The sequence below is a fragment of the Rhinopithecus roxellana genome, chromosome 18 (genome assembly GCF_007565055.1).
Source record: "Rhinopithecus roxellana isolate Shanxi Qingling chromosome 18, ASM756505v1, whole genome shotgun sequence".
Lineage (NCBI taxonomy): Eukaryota > Metazoa > Chordata > Mammalia > Primates > Cercopithecidae > Rhinopithecus > Rhinopithecus roxellana.
The window spans coordinates 41887955-41910134 of record NC_044566.1 but is presented as its reverse complement, the minus strand read 5'-3'; the positions used below and the strand labels follow the sequence as shown (position 1 = coordinate 41910134).

The window sequence follows — 22180 nt, the reverse complement described above, 5'->3', positions numbered from 1 at the left end:
AGAGTGCTTGGGCATTCCCAGGTAGAATATTGATGATAGGGGCTGCGTCAGGCCATTGATCCAAATATCACCTGTTCACTAACAACAATTTGAGCTTCCCATCTTTTGGTTCTGGTGAAGTGTGTGAGGTCCCTAGGTGTTAACCTGCCTGGGTGATGGAACTGTCCATCAGCAGTGATGGAGCCTGTAGTAGTGGAAGCAGCTTTTAGAAGATCTTTGAGTTTCATTTCTTTTGGAGATGAAGTAGGGAAAAATCAGTTTGCTTGGAAACTCTTGCCATTTGGCAGGTATTTTGAAAATTGAGGGAAGCATTGAAATTGGCTTAGAATTATCAAGCAGCTCCAGTGTGTTTTAAATATTAGGCTTCCTCATGCAATTTCATTGAAAAAAGATTTCTGTGACCCCAAAGAATTTGCAAATTAGCAGCATACTACAAGAGAGCTGTATGGAGTCTGAGAGTAAAGGGTGAACTGCCCTGGGTCTACCCTGCATTCTGCCAGTAATTTGCTGTGGGACACTACTGCTCTGTGTTAGTTTCTTCAGCGTCAAAACAGAAAAAGGAAATACACCTTAGGGCATGAAAGAACATTTTAAAGTCCTAAAGCAATATATACATCATAGACATCATTAGAGACCAAGTTCATTTTGTCCCCAACGGAAAGACTTTTTATTGTAGTTTTTATTTAAATTATCTCAATATCATAATTACTTTGATGGCCCAATCTCAAAACATAGCTAAAATTAATTAGATCAGAGTAGAAGAAGCAGAACATCTTTTTATTGCTTTTTTTTTTTTAAATAAGCATTTAGAACATCCCTACTTCTTTCAGTTAAGGAAAGGACATGTATTTGTATATAAATTTGCTTTCTTGTCAATTCCAAAAAATATCTTCATGAACCAAATCCCAAAAATAATTAGGAAAAAAGTCGTTTTCATTTCCAACTAATGAATGTTTCCTGAGAGTTCATTGATTCAATTCAATTGAAGGTGTAAGCTGCCTCTGTTCATTAGGCTACTTGGGATACCGCCTTTACTTAGACCTGTTTTTCTATCAAACACAATGTGCAAACATTAGACAATACAGGCATTGCAAACTTATACTGGGAGACAAGTATCTAAATATTAATGTTCTCACAAAAACTATTTGCCATAGCACTGCTTTATAATTGGGATGCTTGTAAACATTCATAAGAACATTGTGCAATAAACATAAATATTTTATTGCTTTAAAAATGTAAATGTAATGCATAATGCAGGTAACATACACTGATTTAAAAGCTAACATTAATTGCCAACAGAAACTTAATCATGAGCTATTAACTACTGTAGCATCTAGGAGTCCTGATTAAAAGTCCAGTTATTCAAACAATGATAACCTATTACACTTAATTTGACCATCCTAATTCTGGGCTTTCGTCTTGCTCATAATGCACAGCTCTTCCCAAATACAATCATAGCATGAGGTACCTTTCCTATTCTCAAAAAATGGTAGGTAGAATACAGTTTATTGCTGATATCTCTATAGAAGCCAGATTTGGAGCTGAAGGGGTTGTGGTAAATTCTAGCTTTATGTTTGTTATAAGGGTACAATTTGTGACATTTACAGTTTTATTGAAATGAAGATTTTCTTCAGGAAAAAATTGAACCACTTGGGCTGAAGAATCCAGTCATGGGGGACTCTAAAATGGGTTGAATTCTTTGTCAGAAAGAGAAGATAAGGAGGAACATCCTTTTCCTCTGTCCTTCATGTCCCACCTTTATTCCCCAGCCCATAAAGGAACTCTCTCCCCAAGGTGGGGACTCTCTTCATCCCCTCTGATACAGGCAGAGTCGCTAATCTGATTGGTCGGAGAAATTTATGGGACCACATTTGCAGGGAGCAGGGCAAACTACCTGTTGTTCTACCTGTGCCCAGGAGCCCTACAGATGCAGACATAGTTTCTCTCCTCTCCATAGGACACCTCCCCATAAAGAATTCAAAATTTAGATTCAAGATAGGAGGTCTCACATTTGCCTAGGTTCTAAGTCATCGCCTACCAGGTTTACCTGAAGTCTTGCCTTTCCTAGTTTTCAGCTACTTACCTAGATTAGTACATTATCTCATTTCTCATCTATCTAGTCATCACTATTTGCTTTGTCAGAACCTGTTGGGGGATGAGGAACAAGTAATTGCCAGGATGTCTTTTGAAGGAGAAGGGCTATAGAAAGACTTACTTAATTCTCGAAGGAAAGGAAACCTAAGTAAAGCAAGGCCAGAGCATGCCAAGGCGGCTGGTCCTGGAAAGATCTTTTCTCCTCCCTCCTCCCATCTCTCCATCTCTGCCATCTGTGAGAATACTCTTTCTGGAGGTGGCAATTGACAGAATCAGAGCTGTGCCTGACCCAATTACATTTTCTCAGAGACAAAAAAGAAGTGACCAAAGAATGAATATCTGGGAAAAATAAATTGAATGTAGTCTTTTGTTTTTCAAAATAACATTTTGCCCTATTTTATGAGTAAATATACACTCATATGTGCAAAATGTGGAAAGGAGAGAACAGCATAAAAAGGCTAACAAACGTCATTTGTATCCTACCAACTAGGAAGAGCGATTTCTGTTCCTCCCTCCAGCCACCTCCAAGCTGTTGGCACACCCCCACCTGGTTCTGCTTAGACTCAGCTGCTGGTTGGAGTACAGGTGTTAAAGACCTCATTAGCACAGTTTTGCTACTCACTTGGAAAACTGAATAACCCTCCAGTGACTCTTTTTTTTTTTTTTTTTTTATAAACATTTTGAATTTTATTTAAAAAAAAAAAAAATCACAACCATGAACATTGTTACAGTTAGAGGCCCTCTTGGTTCTCCACAATGATACTGAGCATGCTCACAAGGGGTTCCCATTGTTAAAGTCTTAGTTAAACAACCATTTTTAAAAGAAGGAAAAAAAACTCCGCACACTACCATTTAACTTGTTTTAATGTTTCTTCACAAATGGTGAAAAATACTAAAGTACAGACAAGGAATAATCATAATGTTGTGGCCAACATTATAAATATGGAATTATAAATTTAAAACATTTTCTGGTTTAAAAAATAAATCTGGTAGTCAATGCAGCTCTGCGGGGTCTCTGCATCTAGTAGGGCCGATCTCTGCGCTCCTGACGGTGCTCGCCTTTATCCATTTTTCCAGGTCCTCCACGTCCTCCTCTTCTTCCTCCCATCTGTTCCATCAAAGGTCCAGGGGGCCCCCCAGGGCCACCTCGTCTTCCTCCACCAAAGCCACCTCGGTCCATGCCCCGGCCACCACGGAAGCCACCTCTGTCTCCACCACGGCCCCCTCTGAACATTCCACCGGGACCACCACGATCCATGAGGCCACCTCTTCCTCCCCGCATGCCACCAGGGCCACCTCTGCCACGATCACCACCCGGGGGTGGGAAGGGTGGCGGGAGGAAGCCTTCAGGCTTTGGGGCCTTACACTGGTTGCACTCTGTTCTCCAGGCGAAGTTCTGGTTTCCACAACCCGGATTGGGACACTGCCAGTCTCCAGCTCGGTGCTGGACGTTTCCTCCTCCGGAGGGGTTCCCTCGGGAACCCCGGGGTCCTCTTGGAGGAAAGCCTCCTCTATCTCCTCCACGGCCTCCCATGCGACTCATGGGTCCCCCAGGACCTCCTGGGCCTCCTGGACCTCCGCGGAGTGGTGGTGGCATCCCTCTGCCCTCACGGGGTGGCATACCCCCCCTCATACTGTTCATTGGAGGCTTCTTCCGAGCAAGAGAGACTTTAAGTTTGCTCCCTTGAAAATCTTTCCCGTCAAACCATTCCACGGCAGCCTTGGCAGTAGGTGGGTCTTCATAGGACACTGTGGCATCGCCTTTGGGCTTTCCTGTTTCCTTATCCAAGTAGATGTGGATCATGGGTTGCCCAGTTCTCTTGTTCATCTTAACAACCCCACACTGCTTAAAGAAGTCTGCCAGATCATCTAGAGTCACATTGTCATTTAATCCTTGTACATAAATTGCACTGTTGTCAGAGTTTTCATCTGGATCTACAGGTGGGCCTAGATCAAGATCTGGTCCTTCATCCATGGGTCCACCAGGCTTATTGAAGCCACCTCGCTCTCCAGCGCTGCCCATTCCACCGCGTCCTCCTCCCCGCCCACCTCTGCTCATGCCTCCACGATCAAATCCCCCTCTTCCCCTGCCCCGGTTATCAGGGCCACTCATGCTCCGGTTCTCTCCTGGTCCGGAAAATCCTCCAGACTCCTGCCCATAAACACCCATGCTACTGGGGTGGTCCTGTCGGAATGAACTCTGCTGCCCGTAGCTGCTGCTCTGTTGGCTATATTGACTTGGAGCTTGGCTGTAGGATCCAGTTTGGGGTGGGTAACTAGTGGGAGGCTGCTGCCCATAGCTGCTTTGTTGACCATAGCTACTCTGCTGTCCATAGCTGCTCGGCTGCCCATAGGTGTTCTGCTGAGAGTAACTGCTCTGATCATAACTAGTCGGCTGTGTAGAGGAATAGCTGGTAGGAGGGTAAGATGGAGGTGCGGTGACTGGCTGCATGGGGTAGCTCCCAGGTACCTGGGGATAACTGTAGTTACTCTGTCCATATCCCAGGCTGGGCTGGTTGTAACCCCCTGTGCTAGACTGAGGTTGACTAGTCTCAGTGGGCTTGTTTCCATCCTGTGGTCTTGTAGGTGCAGTGGCTGCTGGCTGCTGCCCATAGGCTGGATAAGCAGGCTGAGTGCCATATGCAGACTGAGCTGCATAGGAGGCCTGGGTGGTGGTGACTGTAGCAGTGGTGGTATCATAAGCACCAGTGCCATACCCCTGGACAGGCTGGCTGTATGCCTGGGGGGCAGTTGGAGTAGTATAACCAGTGGGAGGCTGTCCATAAGAAGTTGCATAGGCGGTCTGCCCATAGGTTGCAGTGGTCTGAGCCTGGGTATAGCTGACATCAGTGGGCTGTCCATAGGTTCCATAGCTTTGTTGCCCATATGCCTGGGTGGTCTGTGCATATCCTTGAGTGGGCTGGGCGGTGTAAGCACTGTAGCCCTGCTGCGCTGCAACTTGGCTATAGGTACTGTAATCCGTGGACGCCATTTTCTCTCCTTCCTCCTCGTTCTCTCAACGTCCGTCTCCCTCTCACTTTCCCTCTCTCCAGTGACTCTTAAGTTCTCCCAGCACAATCCCTTTCTCCTACTGGTGAGTTCAGAGTTTTAGAAGTTTGTGTATTACTGCTACCTTTCTCTTGAGTTGTTTCAATTTGCCTTTCAAAAGGGACGTCTATAACTGCCCTGTGTTAGGCCCGGGTGTTCCCAAGTTCCTAGCCCCACTTACTTCCACACAGAGTGTTACAGGGTTCATTTATTTGTAGGGCAGGGAGGCACTATCATTCTTCTTTCTTTCCCACAGTCAAATGTAAACAAAACATGTGAAGCAATGAGTTTAACCCATCTCTTCATAACTTCATCCTAAATGGTCCCAATAAATTAGGCTCTCACACAATACAGAGTTGTTCAACTTCTGATGTCATATTGCTGACTGACGTGGAGAACATCGCTTTTCTAACTGTTTACTATTACAATGTGGAAAAGCCAGACTCCTAGGCATGGTGTTGGCCTAGTGTGCTCCATTGTACATGCACTCACAGACGTGATCACCATGCTTTCTCTTAAGAAAATCAGAGTTAAGTGCTGAATAACACAGTTTAAACAACAGAGAGTAGTTACTTAATGGGCTCAATGTATGTTATTTGGGTGATGGATACCTTAAAGACCTGAGTTGACTACTATGCAATGTATGCGTGTAAGAAAATTGCACTTGTATCCCATATGTTTATACAAATTTAAAAAAACTATAAAACAAAACACAAGCAACAGAAAGTGTTTTCTACAAATGTATTTTCTCCCAACATTAGAGTTTTCTTCCAAGCCTTCTCTTCCCCCTCCTACCTGAAGTATCCATATTTCCAGGATTCTATCCTTGCTTCATCTTTCTCTTTTAAAAAGTCCGTCTCAGGGATGTTCCACCTCTCCTTGTCTTCAGTTATCATCGCTCTGATAAGGATTCCCAGATCCTCCCTGAACTTTCCTGAAAGGCAATCTAGCGAAGCTATGAAGATTGTGCATTTCCAAGCCCAGACCTACACTTCATTGCCGTGTGCCTTTGGGAGAGATGTTCAGCCTCTGGGTCTCAGTTTCCTCATCCATAGGATGGTGAGCAGTGCATGAGACAGTACCTGAAGGCATTTCAATATTAGCAAAGATGTGCTGGCAATAAATGATATTAGGAGCATTTGTTTGTTAGAAAAATGTTTTTATTTTGTTTTGATTAAAATGAATTTAGTTTTCCATTACCTTTTGAATAGGTAATAGATGTACATGTAAAATTTCAAAACGTACAACAGGCTATGTGTGAAAAGTAAGTCTCTATTAATCTTTATCCTTCAATCAACCTTCCAGAAGCAACCACCTTTTTGGACCTCACTCTTTCTAATTGCTAAGTAAGATGGTAAGTCCTCACTTAACATCATCTGTAAGTTCTTGGAAACTGCAGCTTTAAGCAAAATGATATATAATGAAACCAATTTTTTTCTTATCAATGTTATAAAGAAACAAGGAAATGATATTATTTGAGGACCTGAGGTATGTTGTTTTGCTTAAAAATCACAGTTTCCAAGAACTTATCAGTAATGTTAAGTCAGGACTTACTGTGTTCTATTGTATGGATATATGATAATTTATTCATTTTCCCATTTGAGAATATCAGGTTATATCTTACTTTATTATTAAAATCAATGGTGAACATGTTTGGATATGACTGAGGACAGATTTCCAGAACTAATATTGGCGGGTCAAAGGATAATAGCATATTTTGCAGTTAGGTTTTTTGAGCTATAATTTACATACAGTAAAATTCACCCTTTCAGTGTGTAGATCTACAGGTTTGGACCAGTGCATACAGTTGCATAACACCAACACAATCAAGATATGAAACACTTCCATCATCTCAAAAACTTCCCCCATGTCTAGAGATGTATTATAGCCAGTATGTACTAGCTTGAGAGAGCTGATTGTTAAAGTCTCAGGAATTTTCCAAGCCTGTTAGTAAAAACTTAATTTAAAATTAAATTATATAAACTTCAAATTAATATGTTGTCCTAAAACAAATACGGCACTGTATTGATATATTACACCAAAACCAAAAGTGTTACATACTAAAAACTCGTTACTTCTAATTGTTTTATATTTTGCTATTATCTATACTCATGAAGCTATTTATATCTATTGTATCTGTATGGTGAAAATACTGTACAATACTGTGCTACTGTGCATCTCTTCCCAACTGTACCTTCAGTGTCATCACTTTAGCAGCTTAAAATTGGCCATACTGAGAATATTTACACTTTGGCAATTGGCAGTGCTACAAACCAGTGAGTTTTGATTTAGAGAACTTGTTAAACATGTACCAACATACCAATGTTCATACCTTTTTATAGTCAACCCTTTCCCCCAACCCCAGGCCCTGGCAATGACTGATCTGTCTTCTGCCTTTGTAGTATTACCTTTTCCTGAGTAAATGAAATCATACACAGTGTAGCCTTTTGAATCTGCTTCTTTCACTTAACATAATTGATTTGAGGCCATCCATGCTGTTGTGAGTATCAGTTGTTCCTTCTTATTGCTAAGTAATATTCCATTGTACGGATGCACACCGTGTGTCCATTCACCTGTTGATTGACACTTGGGTGGTTTCCAGCTCTTGGTGACTATGAATGAAACCATTATAAATATTAACATAGATGTTTTTATGTGAATATTAGTTTTAATTTGCTTAAGTATTAATACCTAGGAGTGTTGGGTTGTATGATAAGTGTATATTTAACTTTATAAGAAACTGTCAGTTTTCCAAAGTGACTGTATCATTTTGCGTTTTGACAAGTAATGTGTAAGAGTTCTAGTTGAGTTGCTTTACATCTTTGCTAATACTTCATTTGGTCAGTTTTTAATTTTTAGACATTCTAATAGGTGTACAGTCGAATCTCACTGTTGCAGCAAGAGCATTGGTCTGCTATAATTTATTACAAATTCTTGGAAGTGAAATCCTTTCCCTTTATTCCTGAAGAACATTTGCATAAAATAAATAATTTATAGGCTGGCTATTATTTCCTTGAAGCACTTTGAAGATACTGCTTTTTCTTTGGCTTTTAGCTTTCAACTTTTTTCTTCAAGAAGACAACTGTCATTCTTGTTGTTGTTCCATTGAGGGTAATATGTCTTATTTCTTGTATCTCTCTAAATTTTTTGTGGATTTTTTTTGTCTTGAGTTTTCAGATGCTTTACTATTATATGCTTAAGTGTGATACTCTGTGTATTTATCCTATTTGGAGTTTGTGAAATTTCTTGTATCAATGGCTTTCATCATTTAAAAAAGAATTCATAGCCATTATCTCTTCAAATAATACTTTTCCCAGATTCTTTTCTTTTCCTACTTCTGAGACTCCACTTATATAAATGTCAGACCTGTTCATCTTTTCTATTGGGTTCCTTCCTCTATTTTTATCTACTTCTGTGTCTCTTTATCTCTACCTAGATTTTAAAAATTTTTTTAGTTCACTGTACTTCGGCTATGCTGTTAAACATTTGTTGATTTGTTAATCACAGTTATTCTATTTTTCATTCCATTATTACCATTTGCTTATTTGTTATAATTTTCCTTATTTCTGAAATACTCCCTCTTGTCATTTAACTCCTCAAACATATTAACATGGTTAGTAAAAGTCTGTGTCTGGAATTATCCAGACATATAACTCCAGACATAGACTTTATAGTAACTATTACATGAGTCTGCTTATATTGTCTGATTTTTTTTCCTGATTTTCAGTCAAGAGTTATATTTTTGTGTATGTCTTACTCATTTTGATTCAGTGCTGGTCATTGTGTATGAAACATTATGGAAAAATTTAAAGCCATTAAAATAATGGCTTGTGTCAATTTTGTTTATTAGCATGTGTGATTTATTCTTAACTAGACATATTTTACACTTGAAGTAACATTTTACTGGAACTACATAAAGCAATTATTACTTTTCCCCAGGGATAATTTACATTTTTTTTTTTTTTTATGGAGACAGATTCTTGCTGTTGTCCAGGCTGGAGTGCAGTGACATAGTCTCGACTTGCTGCAACCTCCGCCTCCTGGATTCAAGTGATTCTCATACCTCAGCCTCCCGAATAGCTGGGGCCTACAGGTGTGTGCCACCATGCCTGGCTAATTGTTGTATTTTTGGTAGAGATAGGGTTTCACCATGTTAGCCAGGCTGGTCTTGAACTGCTGACCTCAAATGATCCGCCCACTTTGGCCTCCCAAACTGCCGGAATTACAGGTATGAGCCACCACACTCAGCCAAGAATTTACTTTTGCTTCTGAAAGGCAGCTAAACTAGAATAAGATTATCTTAATCCAATCAGAGAATGAGATGATCAAATCCAAACTTCAGTTCTTCTGAGGTCTGGTTTATTTCCAGGCCATCCTTACTCCTAGTGTGTCAATCTTTGGAGTTCCAGATGAAATCCAGTCAGTATTTACCAGGTCCACTCCACCTTGGTGGGATTTCTACTCCAATTTTCACCACCTCCTTAGCCCCAATTTTAGAAGACTATTAAAAACCCTTCCATTCTCAATCTCTCAGGCACTGGTTTTGAAACTGGCAGTGAATCCTCAAGTGAAAAATTTTCCCGAAATATCAGCTCATCACTCCTGGCTTTCTCCCTCTTTGCAGATCTTGGTTCTCCAAATTCTCACTCTCTTTGTGGCTCTCAGATGCTTTCAAACAGATTTTTAAAATATATTTTGACTAATTTTCAATTTTCTCGCTAGGATAGTGGGCCTAAAACAGTCTAGATAGTTGTTTCTGGCTTCAGTAGTCCATCAAATTTTCTAAAAAATTTCTAGGTGATTCTAATGGGCAGCTAAAGTAATAAACCATGGACATCTAGCATAAAGGGAATGCAAGATTCTTCATGAGTTGACTCTTTCAAACCTATGTAGCCTGATGTTTGACCAAAGCACTTTCTCCACTCACTGCCACCAAAGCCCATATGCCTTCGAGACTTATGGAATTACTTCTCATTTCTGACGTGGCAGGCCACAAAGCTATCTCTTATCTTTAACCTTTTGCTTCTCTGCCTGGCCCACTCTTACTCATCCCTTTTGTTTCTTTTTATGTGTCACCTCTTCCTGTACTGTACTGAACTGTTGTGTGTCCTTTCCATTCATTTGTGAGACAGGATTCCCAGCTTACCAGGAGCTGTTTGCTGCCTATCTTATAGGACAACATGAGGTCCTCTGGATGTTCTTTCAGTCTGAAGTAATATTTATTTTCCTTTAAGATGCTTCTCATTTCTTCCTATTCTGTCCCCCTACCAGCACTCTAAACCCAGTTATTAAGGCCATAATCTACTGGAAGGACTGGCAAAGGTGCTTAAATAATAATTATTGACTTAAATGGAACGTATTTTTCAAAATTAATAAAATTTCATGAAAGCAAGACTATCCCAGAAATCTGTAGCCTAGGTTTAACCAAAGCCTTGGTTACATTCGGTCTATATCTACCTGAATTAGTAAGAAAAATACTACCTTTCTTACTATGTATGAAAATGATGCTCAATTCTTAGTGTATTGATAAATTATTCACTCTGTACTGACTTTCCTGGAGATAATATTAGTTAACTTTAGTTGGCTCTCAGTATGTGGCAGGAATTATGCTAAGCACTTCCTATATATTTTCCCATTTAACCCTCACAACATTTTTAGATGCTGCTATTACTCAGGCTGAGATACTAAGTTTCTTTATCAAGATCATATATGTGGTGGTGCCTGATGCAGGACACAGTCATGGTATATATGACCTTAAAACCCATGCTTATTTGACTCTATATTAAACACTGGTAAGAAAAGCATGGTTCTCTAGGATCAGATATATTTGAGTTAATATCTCAGTCCCATCACTAATTAATAGTATGTCATAGGGCAAGCTGCTTAACCTTTGAGATCTTTAGTTTCCTCATCTATAATAACTGAATTCAATTCTTTTCTGAAAAGTTCTGAGAAAAGGGTCTGGTAAGATGTCAATAGTGTTACAGGTGCCTGATAAATATGATCACAGACACACACACATATGCACATACTTTGTCCATATTTTTATTTTTCTTATTGCTGCCTATTTCATACCATCTGTTATTTAACTCCATCTACTTTATTTATTTATACATCATTTTTCTACACTCTCGTCAGGGCTTGTGAATTAACTACTTACCAGTGGTGACATATTTATTATCAATTGTACAATTGCTTTATGTAGTTCTAGTAAAATGTTACTTCAAGTGTAAAATATGTCTAGTTAAGAACAAATCACGCATGCTAATAAACAAAATTGACACAAGCCATTATTTACTGAGCTTAAAGCTGGTGTTTGCTGAAAATCCTCAAGTCATTTCATTTTTGCTGAAGACTTATATTTAAGTAATTATGTAACATAGACATTCATTACTGTCAAGCCACACTTCTCTCTGCCTTTATGACAAAAAAAGAAAAAGAAAAAAAAAAAAAAGAAAGAAAGAAAAAATTAGCCTAGCTTTAAGTTCATGTTCTACAGAATTATTTCTCATTAGGGAAGAAAAGTCAGAGAGAGTTCTAAGAATCCTGGACTAAAGGTAAAAGCAATGCATCAGTACTGTCCGATATGTTATTTATAAACTGGCCTGAAAGGTGATCATACTTTAGCACACTTGCTTTTAGCCTGTTCATCTAGCTTTATCCTATCCCCTTGATATAAATACATGGCTGATGTAAGTTTCCTTGGTTTGTTTGAATATTGAGGTCTGTTTAACAACCGCTTTTGTTCACCCAGGCAGGGAGCCCATCTGTGCCACTGGTGTGGGTGAAGATACCTGCAGGTCATTTGTAAGACCTGTCACCTTACAATACTGGCCAGAGAAAGGGCTGCAGAGAAGGGCTTGGTTTCCTAACTTTTCTGATAAGAATCATCTTGGGCACTTGTTAAACTATAGCTTCCCAGGTCTTTCCCACTAGACATTCTGATTCAGCAGGCTTGGGCATTTAGGGCTTAACAAAAGTCCAGGTAACTTTTCAAACTTATCTTCAGGTAAGTTTGGAAAGCACTGTTATCAAGGTTATACTTTTATAAAAATAAAAGTACCTTTTTATTTGAGGAAATGGATGCCATTTATCCTCCTGTGCTCTGTTTGGCAAGCAGTTCCTAGCATGCCACTGGGCCCTGACCATGGGGTATCAAGCGACCATCTGGTCAGAGCTGCCCATCTGTGAGATCCACCAAGTCATATGGTTGGGTGGCCAGCAGCAATCTATTGTGAGATGGACATGGTGTGTCTGGGATTAGGCACAATAAGCTGCACAAACAGATGACCCTGATCCCAATACCCATGTCACCCTCCAGTCTTACACTGGTGTCTCTTTCAGCAGAAACATGAGGCCACTTGGTGAATCCCGTATTACTAGTTGATAGAGGAAGCAAAAGGCTAAGCTTCATTCAAAGAGGGGATGCTATTCTCTAGGACACAATACTGTACACTGGAAACCAACAACATTATATATGGTGCTGTGACTCCAACAGGTAGATTAAATGTGCCTAGGAACTAAGGGGTAGAAGTAGGAGTAGCCCAATGTACCATCATTCCCAGTGACCCACCTGGGGAATGATACGGCTTGGCTGTGTCCCCACCCAAATCTGACCTTGAATTGTAATAATCCCCATGTCAAAGATGGGGCTAGGTGGAGATAATTGAATCATGGGGATGGTTCCCCCATGCTGTTCTCATGGTAGTGAATAAATCTCATGAGATCTGATGGTTTTATAGATGGAAGTTTCCCTGCACAAGCTGTCTTGTCTGCTGCCATGTAAAACTTAGCTCCTCAATCGCCTTCCACCATGATTGTGAGGTCTTCTCAGCCATGTGAAACTGTGAGTCAACTAAACCTCTTTCCTTTATAAATTACCCAGTCTCGGATATGTCTTTATTAGCAACATGAGAACAAGTCTGTTCTCATGGGAATTTGTGCTTCCTCTCCCTGCAACTTTAGGTTGTATGGGTTATCATGCCAAAATACCAGCATTAAAGGAAAAGAGTCACTATACAGGTAGGAATAACTGACCCTGATCACCAGTAGGAGGTAGGGACGTGTTACACAAAAGATGCAACAATCTGAAAGTCTGGCATACTGGTTGATAAAATTTGGCTGTGTCCCCACCAAAATCTCATCTTGAATCATAGTTTCTATAATCCCCATGTGTCATGGGAGGGACTCAATAGGAGGTAATTGAATCATGAAGGTGTCTATCCCCATGCTGTTCTTGTGATAGTGGATAAGTTATTACAAGATCTGATGGTTTTATAAAGTGCTTCCCCCCTTTGCTTGACACTTTTCCTTCCTGCCACCATGTGAAGAAGGATGTGTTTGCTTCCCCTTTCTCCATGATTGTAAGTTTCCTGAGGCCTCCCCAGCTCTGCAGAACTGTGAGTCAATTAAACCTCTTTATTTTATAAATCAGTAAGTATCAGGCAGTTCTTTATAGCAGTGTAAGAATGGACTAATACACTGGTGATCCACTGGACTAGTGTGTTTTAGTATGACTATATGCAATTTTGGCAATATGTAAGCAAGTACAGTAGCAACATCCTGAGAAGAACTTGCTAACAAAGGATTCAGACCTTCAAGAATGATGGTTTGGTCATTCCATCTGTGAACCACCTAGAACAGCAGATGTAATGGGTAAGAGTGAAGGGAATCTAGAATGGGCAGTAGAGAAGAGAGACCATGAGTATCAGTTGCAGCCTAAGACCATGTATATCAGTGGGGGCTAAAGTTCATATGCTTAACCTTTCTTTTATATATTTTCTCAAGAGATGAGACCGACTGGAATCCTGGAGAAACCGCAGATGGGGGTAAATAGTGTAAGTAAGTGGGTCTGAAAAACTGGGTGCTTATTACTGGGCTTTGGGGATCTGCAGTGTGCCATCCACATTCGCCCATCAGGACCCAGGGACTGACTTGCCCAACTGCCAGGAGAGTTGACCTCTGATGGCTGTGTCTGTATCTGAAAATTGCCCTTGACTGATTAGAGCCCACCTTGCCCAAAGTATGTCCTGGTCTGGGGGCAGCCCACATACAATGACTAAGAGGTGTGGGGAATATAATATTGGTGTCATTTGCCTCAGTTGGAGACAACTCTGAATGGCCTTCCCAGCTCCTGTGGGGATTGGTTGAGATCTCTCTTGCAACTACATTGAAGTCCAACTTTTCCCTCTGCCCAGTCCTGCTTCCACTGTTTCTTCTGGGTGTTGTTCCTGAGAGCAGCCTATGATAAACCTTCTGTATGCCAACCTTTGCCTCAGAATCTGTTTCCAAGGAACCCAACCTAAGACACGATGTAACTTGATTTCTAATCTAGCTTTCATGTAGTGCCTCTGACTGCAGTCTACAAGGCATATGAAATGTTATCTGGAAGAAATCTGAGAAATGTAGTAATTTGCCTTGAAAACTCTGAATTAATGGAAAGCATGCCAGAATAGGGACAGACTACATGCAAAGGAAGCTAATCAGATTATCAGCTAAGCCAGCCCATAAAGATACAACTAAGAAGTCCAGGGTGCCGACTGACATCTTAAGTTAGGAAATGCTGGCTGTTAATTGCCGTCTCTCAGAGTGGAGAGAACGCTTGCTTCCACTTCAATGTCTTTGTTCTTCTAGTTGTCAGCACAAAGTGGTTTCTCCTTTGGAGTTGACTAAGCATGGCCGACAGGCCAAGTAGCATATTCTTCAAACTGTGTGCTTTGAATAACTCTCATTCATGCACACTTTGGGGCTTTGTGACGGACACTGATATTTACTGATGGTTTACTCAATGCCAGGCATGGTGTGATTTCCTGAAAAATGATCACAGTGACTTTATATTTTGGGTATAAACAACTAGAAAAATGGGAACAGAGACTCAGGAGTTTATCTTTTTAAAAAAAATCATAGTGGCATTTGAACTTGCCTCTAACTCCTGAGCCAAGTCTCTTTCCACCATACTGCAATGGCCCTTGAAAAGCAGAGCAAGTCCTCCTTTCCCACCAGAGTCCAGTTGAGCTGATTGCTCTGTGGGTCTGATGAAACAAAGGGTCTTGGTTTTATATTTCCCCCAAAGATGCTTCTGATGTGTGTGGTCTCACTGCCATGGAGCACATCCTGGGTAGCAGTCCGTCCCATGTGCCACCAGAAACAATGAGAATCAGTTCAGATAGACTTGGAAGGCTGGACAAAGCTCCAACACCATTCCCGTAAGAACAGCTTGGAGGTCAGGACCTGCTGAAAGCAGGGCAGGAAGAGAGCCGCTGTGTCTTAAAAGCAGTGCACTGTCCTTCCCATGTTCTGCCCAGATGGCAAGCTCACAACTAACACGTGCAGCTGCAACATCTTAAGCAAGTTCCTCATACCAAAGGACATGAGGTGGAAACCTCTGTTGGCAAATTAGAAGGCAACTTAAACCTTTTCAATTATTTACCTGAACGTATGGAAATAATTTTTTAATATCTATTTAATCTGTTTAATTAAATGAGAATTGCATTTATGGGACAGGAACTAAGATTTACTGAGTGCTTACTGCACACTAGATTCCAAGCAAGGCAGCTCTACAAATGAACTCTCTCCATCACCCTGTGAGTTGGGCATTGTTAGCTGACACTTATGGATAAGGAGATCAAGAACTTGGGGAAATTTAGTAAATCACCCAAGGTCCCCACACTAAGGAATACCAGGCAGAATTTCTAATGCAGTCTGGCTGATCTGAAGCCCACACTTTGTCTAATGCAAAATTTAAGAAGACAGGCCAAACAAGGTGAATATGGCTGAGCCAGTGTCATCTGTGGAGCTCACATTCCCTCAGAACTCCTTTGCTGAAATGCACTTGCCTTGTCTATCTCAGGAATCAAAGGTGACTTTGCAGTCTTTATGGAGGAGATGTACTCACAGATGGTGCATAGATTTCTCTGCCAAGGGCTCTTAAATATGCTGTGAATATATTCTCCTGAGGAATTCACCAAGTACACTGGGTCTTTGAGCCATAGACTACACAGACACCTGCACACACAGGACTCATACTCTGCCCTGCATGTTCTCACGCACAGATGTACATTTTCTTCCATTCTCTCTTGAGCTTTCTCTCTCACAACACACCTGTTGCTGCCTCTCAACAAAGGCAGTCTTGTGCTGTGAAAGCACCAATTCAGAAGGAAAACATAAACCAGATGGAGAGAACGGCAGAAGGGAAGTTCTTAAGCAAGTAAATAACATAACATGTCTCGTGAATTTTTCCATTTTCCCTTGGGGTAAAGATGAAGTAAAGGGATGCAGTGCCCACCTGTCCCAGTGTTCTTGCCAATTGCAGTTCATTTCCAATTTTAACAGAGGAAAGTGGCCCCCTAGGATTGTCCAATCAGTGGCAGAGGAAGGCAGTGCCTGGAAATGTTAGTTGCTAGAGGAACTGAATATGATGCAGCAGATTTCAAAATATTGAGGGAAGTTGTGATGTTCCTTTGCTGACAATCAAGAGAAGATGTAAATTTGGTACCAGTTTATTTAATTTTACAGTTATAATCCTAGCAAAACTATACGTATCTGTAATGTACATCTTAGCAGTAAATATATATGTGTGTGTATGTATATATATTTTAACTATCTCACTGGATGGAAAACACCATAGCTAGTTTGGGTTTGGTTTGTTTACCTCTTTCAAATCTCATGTTGAAATTTGATCCCCATTGTTAGAGGTGGGGCCTAATGGAAGATGTTCGGCTCCTAAGGACAAATCATTTATGAATAGCTTGGGTTCCTTGAGGTGGTGAGTGAGTTCTTGCTCTGTTAGTTCCCATAAGAGATGGCTGTTAAAAAGAGCCTGGTACCTCTCCTCCCCACACCACTCCAGCCCAACTGGCTTCATGCTGCCTTCTCTGTCTCCGTGTGATCTCTGCACATGCCAACTCTACTCTGCCTTCAGCCTTGAGCAGAAGCAGCCTGAGACCCTCACCAGAAGCCAAGCACATGCTGGTACCATGCTTCTTGCATAACCTGCAGAACTGTGAGCCAAATAAACCTCTTTTATTTATAAACTACCCAGCTTCAGGTATTCCTTTACAGCAGCAGTCCCTAACCTTTTTGGCACCAGAGACGGGTATTATGGAAAACAATTTTTCTACAGATAGAGTGGGTGAGGGCCTAGGAATGGTTTCAGGATCATTCAAGTACATTATATTTATTGTGCACTTTATGTCTATTATTATTACATTGTAATATATAATTAAATAATTATACAACTCACCATAATGTAGAACAAGTGGAGAGCTTGTTTTTCTGCAACTAGACTGTCCCATCCGGGGGTGATGAAAGACAGTGACAGATCATTAGGCTTTAGATCCTCATAAGGAGCACACAACCTAGATCCCTCACATGTGCAGTTCGCAATAGAGTTCATGCTCCTAGGAGAATCTAATGCTGCTCCTGATCTGACAGGAGGTGGCGCTCAGGCGGTAATGCGAGCAATGGGGAGCAGCTGTAAATACACATGAAGCTTTGCTCGCTGGCCCACTGGTCACCTCCTGCTGTGTGTGACCCTGTTCCTAACAGACCATGGACTGACTGGTCAGTTGTGGCCTTTTTGGAACGGAGCCATACAGCAGGAGGTGAGTGAAAGGAGTTGGGGACCTCTGCTTTATAGCAACCCAAACAAAGACAACCATGATGACATCTTGAGTTTTCCTTATAAAAATGTTCTGAAAATCCAAGTGCTTACTGGGAGATGTTCAATTCAAAACTGAATCATTACAGGGTTTTACTTTTGTTTTCTTTTGTCTTACTTTCCTTTTCATAGAGAAGAGAGAAAAATCTGAGCAAGGTAAATAAACGTAGATACAATGGCCAATGAAGAGTGAGAGCCATAGAGTTGCGGGAGATGAATTTTTAGTGATCATTTCCCATATTTTACAACTAAAGACACGAGAGGCCCAGAAACATTGCCCACAAAGGCTCCAGGTCCACAGCTGTCAGGAAGGAGCCCCCTATGTTTTCTGACCCCATGTCCAGCATACACACCACTACATTACCCCACCCAGAGGGAAAATATTAGAGAGAGTGAAAAGGAAGCCTGGAACTTTTCCTACAGGAGTGATCCACCTTAAGATAACATCCAAAACAATGGTTACACTGACATCACCTTCAACATGGTTCCTGTTGCCTGGGATTCACGCAGTTGAGACTATTTTGGAGCAAATTTGAAGAAATGTTAATTCACTCTCTCTAGTGTCCTGAAATGGATTGAATGGTGCAATATATTGTATTGCATGGCTCCTAACCCAATTCCAGGGAGTTTCTTAGGAAGCAAGAGGGCTGAAAACCAACATTTAATATTTCTGTATCAAATTACATTTGCAGGGTTCATGAACATCTCATTTTCTAATTCCGTTTCTCAAAACAAGCCAACATCTGCCTTTCGTTTTTTCTATCCCTCATTGTTTTTGAAATATTTGTAGTACATTGTGAGTAAAACTCCCTTGACAAAAACTGCCTGGCAGGCTCTGGGCACAGTCATACCCTTGGTGAAAAGCTCGTATCTCCCAGCTTCTCATCATTTCCAATACACCCATGGGTTTATAAGCACCCACAGGGCAGGATGCTTCCTGAGGCCACATACGGACTTTGACCAAAAGGTCAGACCAAAGATCTCTGGGAATTATGAAAAAGAAAGAGTAAACCAGGCAATCTGTGGAAGGGGGTGATCTTACAGGATTAGGTGGGGACAAAGGTGAGAATCTTCTTCCCTTCCCTTTTCACACTTTGCCAACTTCTTCCTCTCTGCCTTCTATTTTTTGTGAAGAGACTGTGAGAAGAGACAAAAGAAGTGCTATTAAGGTGTTTGGGGTTAGGGCCAAAATTAACAAGAAAACTGAAAGTCCTTCAAAGATTATCTAGAATAAGTTCCCCTGTATCCCACTGCTTTAAGGAGGGCAGAAGGAGAGAAGGGAGGATTTGTTCTGTGTTAGTCAAATGGAAATGGAAGGAGACCCAGCAGATGAAGAAGAGGGCTTCAAGCCACAATTCTTCACCAAGAGTTTGGTGAATCTTCCTAGTATATAGCATAGTGGCCCCTTTATGAAGGAGATGCTTTAGGTCAAATTTTTAATCTATCTTTTCAAAATCTCAAATCAATCCACATTCCTTTGAAACAAGTGGGTCATAATTGCTAGCTGGGTCATAGGGAAACTGTGGCCTTGAGGCACAATTGACCCAAGCAAAGGCACCCCCGCTACACAAAGAGTTGCATAATGTTCCCTCTTAAAGTCTCATTGCTGCTCCATAAATCCAAGCTAATTCACGTTGCATGGGGTAAAACATACAATAGAAAGTAAGAAAGCACATTTGGAGTCCAAATATTAGAATTAAAATTCTGCCCCTGTTGATTTCTAATCAGATAGACTGTGATTGCCTGAACATTTCAACCCTCAGTTTCCTTATTCACAAACGAGAGGAAATTTATGAGATTTAGTTGAAAATCAAATAGTAACAAATGAAAGCACAACAGGATGCTCAATAACTGTGATGGGCAGTGCACATGAAAGGGTCATCATCAATGCCCAGCTTGTGGCTGACCGCTCCTCAGGGGCCAGCTCTCTCCCATGAAAAACCAGGGAGTCCTTGTACTGATTTTTTAAAATTTATGAAACATGAGCTCATTGGGAAATCTTGAACAAACAGAAGCTTTCCCACTCTTTTAATTCAAAACATTTCTAAAAGTTTCATTTGACCCATTTTCTGGCCTTATTAAGTTAAACATAAGGGACAGAACAGAGTATTGATTTCAGCACTTGCAGGAGTTCCAGCATTGCTGATCAACACTAGAGACAGGAACATGGAAGAGGAGGTTGCACTGGGAAGGAGACAGAGAAGAAACTCGGGTCCAGGGAGGCCAAGACACATCCTGTAGGCCCATCTGTCTGTGCACACCCAGTTAGGATGGTGCTGCTTGCCCAATCCCTGCAAGCCTGCTCCTTTCCTAGTTCTCTCCGATTCAGTCAATGGCAGTTCCCTCTTCTGCTAGCTCCAGCGAAGGCCTTGGGAGCCTTCCTGGGCTCCTCTGTCACACCCTTCACGTTCACTTCATCAGCACAGTCTTGGACCTTACCTTGATTTCAAACTGAGAATCCCACTACTCCTCTCCACTTCACTGCCTTGCTCCATCCAAGCTGCCATCCTTTCTCCATAGATTGGTTCAATAGCCTCCAAATGGATCTCCTCACTCTGCCCCCAGCTTTCACACTCCCCTTGAGTTTATTCTCAACAGGGTACCGAGACAGATCCTGCTAAAGTGTGGATCAGATCAAGTCACTCCTCTGTTCAAACTCTCCAAGGGCTTCTCCACTTTAGAAGCAAAAATCCTTACGATGATCTGCAAGATTCTCCACACTGTCACCCCTTGTTTTCTCTGTGCCTCACCTTAATCCCCTCCCCCACCCCGGCCTCTCTCTTTTAACTCTTTTCTGGCCTCCTCACTGTTCCTTAAACATACAAGGTAACCTGTTGCCTCGGGGCCTTTGCAGTTGCTGTTATCTTTCTTGGAACGTTCTTCCCCGAGACACCTGCAAGGCTGGCTCCCTCAGCTCCTTTTGGTCTGGATTCAAATGTTACTTTCTCAATGAAGCCTTTTCTGACCACATGGCCTAAAATAGTAACCTGTTCTCCACTCTCACTCTTCCCCATATACTTTCTATAACTGTTTTCTGCTTTATTTCTTATTGGCATTTAGGATTATCTGATACATTATATATTTGACTTATTGTTTTATTTTTCTTCCCTATAAAAATGTAAGCTCTGTGAGAGTAGGAAGCTTACATTTTGTTCAGGACAGTGCCTAGCACAAAGTAAGTACTCAATAAACAATTTTTAACAGATGAATGACTGAAATGACCAAACAAAAATAAAATCCTGACCACAGTTTTTATTTTTTCTTTTTTTAGAGACAGTATCTCGCTCTGTTACCTAAGCTAGAGTGCAATCATAGCTCATTGCAGCCTTGATTCCCTAGGCTCCTGCGATTCCTGCCCCCACCTCAGCCTCCAAAGTTGCTGGGGCTGCAGGCATGCACCACCACACCTGGCTAACTTTTGTGTAGACATGTAATCTCACTGTTACCCATATTGATTTCAAATCCTGGCCTCAAGCAGTCCTCCAGCCTCGACCTCCCAAACTGCTGGGATTACAAGCATGAGCCACCATGGGCCCTTGACTACGGTAGTTTAAACAGAGAATAGAAACCTAACACAACTAGAAGTTTCAGATTAGGCAGTCTAGGGCTCTACAACGATGCCATCAGAGGCCCAGTTTTTTTTGTTTTGTTTTGTTTTCAATTTTTTCATTTCATCATACTTAAGTAAGTTTTTGCCTCATGACTGCAAAATGGCTGCTGCCCCACCAGACAACACGTGATCTTTCCAAAGCAGGGGGAAGAAATGCAATGCAAAATAGGAAATGGCAGCATTTGTATTAGGAAAGCAAAAACTTTCCCAGAAACTCTCAACTTATATCTCATTAATCAGAACCTTGTGGCATGGCAACCCCTTGCTACAGCACTAAACAAAAACTGGAATTTCATTAATGAGGAATGGACACAGGGCAGGTGGCTCCCAGTATTTGTCATAGAGCAAAAGTTTCTGTCACCCTTCAACTTCAGCTCATGCTTCTCTGCTTGGGATAAGAAGGAGCTTATGAGACCCCAAGTCAAGGGAATGAGTTTGGGGAAGCCTTAGATCTAACTGTTGCTGGAGAGAAAACCTGAGTCCTCCTCTGGCAGAGGAGCTGTGGAATCGGACACCTACAACACTTTGGCAGCCATGTTCCCAGTGTAGGAATGAAGGTGACCCAGAGGATAATGAAAATGTCCAGAACAGGCTCACATTGTCCAGAGAGATAGTCCCATCAGCCTTCACCTCTTTGCTTCCAGGTGTTATGGAGGCCCCACTGCAAATTATTCTAGCTGTGGTGACAATGATGCTTTTATTGTGTGTCTTGACGTACAAGAGAGACACCTGAGTGTAGACTTGGCTCGCTGTACCCTCTGAACCAGTGG

The 22180-nt window shown here is 41.4% G+C and overlaps 1 pseudogene across 1 annotated transcript; it reads right to left on the bottom strand.

Moving 5' to 3' along the window:
* Positions 1–2940: 2940 nt before the first annotated feature.
* On the bottom strand, positions 2941–5136 carry LOC104662730 (annotated as a pseudogene). The gene has a single exon (XR_748033.2). The product of XR_748033.2 is annotated as an RNA-binding protein EWS pseudogene (transcript).
* Positions 5137–22180: the final 17044 nt, after the last annotated feature.